The 5,629-nt window shown below is 45.3% G+C and overlaps 1 pseudogene; it reads right to left on the bottom strand.

Annotated features, from left to right (window-relative positions):
* Nucleotides 1-5,519: 5,519 nt before the first annotated feature.
* Nucleotides 5,520-5,629, bottom strand: LOC121924593 (annotated as a pseudogene).

Genomic DNA, 5,629 nt, shown 5'->3' with positions numbered 1-5,629 from the left:
TATATTTAAAATATATGTTTCAGTGTAACCAGTAAACATTTTACGATTTGCAACTTGAAAACTGGCTGGTTGCCTTGTATCATGAAATTAGGCTCAGAGGGATATGCATTTATCTGCATAAACTCTGTAAAAAAAAAAAGACTACCTCTTAATTGAATCAGTTTTCATTTTCCCCAAAGGAGCTTATACCCCAGGAAGTAACCCCTAATCCAACAAGAACTGCATATACACAGGGACCTGAGTCTTGATGGTATTCCCAACTAGAGTACATCCATTGGATCAGTGCTATATGGATAAATATTGACTCACCATTCAGTGATTGAGTCAATGGACTATTCAAGTTGGGGCTGACAGAAGGATTCAGGCCACTGAGGGGTAAAGGAACGTGCTTTTGGTGATGTTGAATGTGCGATGGCAGACATCTGCTTCAACTCCTAGTTCACATATTTCTATATTTTAAGTTTGAATATTCTCTAAATTTTTCAGGAAAAGCAAGTCATACACTTTATAAAGAATGCTTTCATCCATGTCTTGGGCAAGTCACACACTCTCAGCCCCAGAAAACCCTGTGATAGGTCTGCCTTAGGGTCACCATAGGTCAGAAACAACTTGAAAGCACACCACAATAATAACAAACAAGAAATCCATATGCAATTCATAGGACCATCACAAGTCAACAGGCTACTTAAAGACACATGCACATACATATTAGATGAAGTATTTTCAGCTCTCGGACTTTAAAATGCATGTTCCCTTGTCAGTTGTTTTCATGCTTTCCTTAAACATATAGTTTTGTAAACAGCTTTTATTGTAGACAAAAGACAGTATTCAAATGCTGCTAGCTAAATAAATAAATAAATAAATAAATAAAGGCTCCACTATTGTACAGATAATTTTGGACACAATGCATCATCGGACAGTAGTAACAATTGATGTCTTGCTTGGGTGGCTGTGCAAGGGTGTGCCACTTTCTCAGGGACAGAGAGATGCAATGAACCCCACAATCCACTAGAGGCTATATCTGGCTGCCGCCACAGGCCTGGCATTGCTGTTGGACAAAACATGTTGTAGTCTATCACACAATAACATTAAACCCGTGATTGCGTTTGGATTGCCACTAGATTATACTTCCAATTTCCCTTGTCTGATAATGTTCTGAGTCAGCATGGTTAAGTGATTTAAATGTTGTATTAGGATTCAGTGACACCAGGTATGAAACCTGCTCAGCTCTGGAAACCCATTGCATGACTTTCAGCAAGGCACATTATCTCAGCCTTTGAGGAAGATAATGGCAAAGCTCTTCTGAATAAATCTTAACAGGAAAATCCTACAATAGGAGCTCTATCTGCACTGAAAAAAAATAATGCAGTTATCATCACTTTATCATTACTTCACCTTCTTTTAGAGAGCTCAACAGCTGAAGCGGTGCCAAACTGCCTTATTTATGCAGTTTAGATATAGTCTTGGTTGCCACAAGTCAGAGTTAATTTGAAGGCATATAACAACAAGAGTGTTGACATGTCTGTTAGACTAAGCCTGCAATCCTGCAAATTCTTACCTGGCAGTAGATCTTATTGAATTGAGTTGGATGTATATAAATAAGCATGCATCAGTGTGCATGGTTAGATACCCTTGTGGAAATATAGCTCCCAGGATTCCCTGGAGATGAAGCCATTAAACCTGTTTAGTTTTGTGGTACAGATATATTTTAGCCTTATGATGCTATGCCACCTTCACCATTTTACTGTCACAGAATAGCACACTTGATCTTCTGGGCACAACAAATACCTTTGAATGTGACACAGTGAGAATTCATCCTAGTGCTTTTTCACTATGACTTTGTAATGCCCATCTAGTCTTCTTGACCTGATGCCAACCAACCAACCAACCAACCAGATGCCAGATGTTGCTGGACATGGCTCAATTTTGAACAGTTTAGAGGCTGTTTTGTTGCAGAAATTGCTTCTATGATTTGGATTATTCTGTGTTATATTCTTCTAGATTTCCAAGCTATTTTTCCTTGCAAGAGGGTGTATGCGTGTCTATTTGGATCAAAAGTGTGGGGCACCAATACCAAACCTCTTCCATCAAATAAAGAAAAGGTAGCTGGTTAGTAATTGGATAGGAGATGACCAAATAATGCCAGGTCCTGTAGGCTATTTTTCAGAGGAAAGATCTGGAAAAACCACCTCTGAGTATTCCTTGCTTAAGAAAGACCTATGAAATAAATTGGGTCTCCATAAATCGACAGGTGATTTGAAGGCATATACACACAGAGACACATTTGATTCAGATAACCATTGCTTCCTATCTCTAAACTTTATAGCTGGCAGCAGAGACCATGAAGAGACTGCATAGACATGCTAATTTGAAATGCTATTGACGGTGGCCTCCCGTTGACATTTACAGGTCATCCCTTATCTCTTCAGTCACCCAAAGACTGGGCTGTAGAAGAACACACATGAGAATCAGCCCTGGAAAAAGGAAAAAGGGGTAAGGAAGGATTGAGATACAACAAAGCACAAAGTGTTACCACTTCAATCAGTCTCAATGAAGGAACACAACACCAATGAAACTTGTGACACCTTAAAGGCTGAACAATTATAAAATTATTATTATGGATTAAATTTTGGTGTAGGCTGAGAAGGCACTAGAATTCTAAGATGGCTTATGAGCCTCTTAAGGTGACACGAGGAACCCCATTCTCCTGTTTTGTGGCCCCAGAACAACACGCGCATGTCCCCTTCTGGGAAGAATCAAGAAGACCCCTTTCCAAAGTGGAGGAGAACTCAACTGTAACCTTACTTTGTTACGTTTGTTATTGTTAACGGCCCTTGGGTTGACATCGACTCATGGTGACCCTGTAGATCTCTAAGATGTCTCCAAGGGGACGGTCCTCAAGGGGGGCTGTGCTCAACTGCTCTGCTCAAGTCCTCCAGGCTCAGGCCCATGACCTCCTTGACCAAGTTGGCCCATCTGGCATGTGGTCTTCCCCTCTTTCTATTGCCCTCTACCTTTGCTAGCATTGTTGCCTTTTCTAATGAGTCATGCCTTCTCATGATGTGGCCAAAGTAGGATAGTGTCACCTGGATCATCCAGAGAGATTTCAGGATTGATCTGTTCAAGGACCCATTTGTCTGTCTTCCTGGCAGTCCACAGTATCCTCAGCACTCTTCTCCAGCATCACATCTCAAATGAATTGATTTTCTTCCTATCTGCTTCTTCCTATCTGCTTTCTTCACTATCCAGCTATCACATCCATGCATGGTGATATGGGATACAATGACTTGGACTATCCTAACTTTAGTATTCACTGCTATGTCTTTGCACTTTAGGATTTTGTCTCATTCTCTCATAACTGCCCTTCCTAGTCCTAATCTTCTTCTAGCTCCTCAAACTTGTTGTTGTTGTGCGTCTTCAAGTCCTGTCTGACTTATGGCTACCCTAAGGCAAACCTATCATAGGGTCTGCTTGGCAAGTTTCTTCAGAGGGGGCTTGCCAAGGTCATCCTCTGAAGCTGAGAGAGTGTGACCTGAGAGAAATGTCTGGAGCACCCAGTAGGACTTACTCCTACCCCACCCTGCCCAGCCTGTTCCTTGAACCACCAAACCCTCTCTCCAGCCTGTTCCTTTGCCCTTGGTCCAAGCCACACTCCAGAATAACAATCCTTTTTGAGACTGCTGTAATCAGTCTGGCTGAATGCTAGGGAATTCTGGGAACTGTGGTTTTTTGAGGCATTGACCCTTCTCTGTCAGAGAGCTGTGCTGCCACATTAAATGACAAGTCCCAGGATTCCATAGCCTTGAGCCAGGGCAGTTGAAGCGGTCTCAAACTGGATTACTTCTGCAAACTGGATGGCAAACTGCATTCCCCAGAATTCCATAGTCTTGAGCCATGGCAGTTAAAGCAGGGTCCAACCGGTTTATTTCTGCCATGTGGATGCAGCCATTCTCTCTCTTTCTTGCAGCCCGTGCGGGTCCTTTCCTCCGCATCAGGCAGAGAGGTACCTCGGAGGCTGCATCAGCTGATCCGGTCTCTGCAGTAGATCCGGGAGAAGGAGGAGGAGGAGGAAGAGGATAAAGAAGGGAGGGAGGGAGGGAGGGAGGGAGAGCACGACTGCAGACTCTTTTAAAAAAAAATTGGCAGCGGTGCCGGGAGGGAAGGAGGGAGAGATGGAGCGATGGAGGGCAAGATGGATGGAGGGATGGAGGGAGGGAAGGAAAGAAGGGGGAAGGATAGAGAGAGGGATGGAGGGAGGGATGAAGGGAAGGGAAGAAAGGGAAAGGATAGAGAGAGGGAGGGAGGGATGGAGGGAAGGAAAGAAGGGGAAGGATATAGAGAGGAATGGAGGGAAGGAAAGAAGAGGGAAGGGTAGAGAGAGGGAGGAGGGAAGGATGGAGGGAAGGAAAGAAGGGGAAAGGATAGCGAGAGGGATAGATGGAGGGAAGGAAAGAAGGCGGAAGGATAGAGGGAGGGAGGGAGGGAGAACCCCCGCTGCTGCTTCTCCTGTGAAGGGGAAATCTGGAGTAAAAGATCAAGCATGTCCCTCCTTCCCTCCTCCTCCGCCTCTCTTTTTCAATCCCCTCCTCCTCCTCAATGTGGAAACATGAACCCTTTTCCTTCCAGCCAGGCATTTCCACATCCTGGGCTGCATCCCTCCCTCCCTGGACCCCCCCCCCCCCTAAAAAAACCAAAAAACTACCCTTCCCAGAACTCAAGAGCGTGGAGCTGTGGCAGTGAGCGATGCAGCCCCGGGAGCTGCTTCCTGGGAGCCTGGCATCTTCCCTCGCTTTCTTCAGCCATAGAGCTCTGGTCACCTTCAGGCGCCTCTTGGACGGAGGGTGGGGGAGGAGGGTGTGGTTATGTGTGTGTTATGTGTGTGTAGCTGGAGGGAGGGAGCCAAGGTCTTTCCATCATGGCTCCATCAGGAGACCGGCTTCCTTCCCACGACCTTGCAATGCCCTCCTTCAGAGCAGAGCTCCAGCTCTTTCACTGCATGGCAATAGACTCACTCCAGGAAGGCTTGGCAGGGAAACTGCTGACTTTGCTCCCCTTCCTCCTAGTCACATCTTCCTCCCCTCCCAGTTACATCTTCCTCCTCCCCAGTTACATCTTGCTCCCCTCCTAGTTACACCTTCCTCCCCACAAGTTACATCTTCCTCTCTTCCCAGTTATATCTTCCTCTCCTTCCAGTCACATCTTCCTCACCTCCCAGTTACATCTTCCTCACCTCCCAGTTACATCTTCCTTTCCTCCCAGTTACTTCTTCCTCACATCCCAGTTGCATCTTCCTTTCCTTCCAGTTACATCTTCCTCCCCTCCCAGTTACATCTTTCTGCCCAAAGTTACATCTTCCTCCTCCTCCCTTCCATCTTCGGAATATGTCCCACTGCACTCATCCCATTAAACACACAGCCTTTTCTCCCTGTTTCTCCTTTAAAAGAAAATAGTCGTTATTAATTTATTCTTTTACAATGAATCAGTGGAATGGGGGCTTCATGTCCTCCACCTTTTTTTTAAGCCTACAGCACCCTGTATTTCCCCGGTGGTCTCCCATCCAAGTACTAACCAGGCCCGACCCTGCTTAGCTTCCCAGATCAGACGTGTTCAGGGTGGTATGGCCACAGGC

The sequence above is a fragment of the Sceloporus undulatus genome, chromosome 2 (assembly GCF_019175285.1).
Source record: "Sceloporus undulatus isolate JIND9_A2432 ecotype Alabama chromosome 2, SceUnd_v1.1, whole genome shotgun sequence".
NCBI classification, from domain to species: domain Eukaryota; kingdom Metazoa; phylum Chordata; class Lepidosauria; order Squamata; family Phrynosomatidae; genus Sceloporus; species Sceloporus undulatus.
This window is presented reverse-complemented; position numbering and strand designations above follow the sequence as displayed.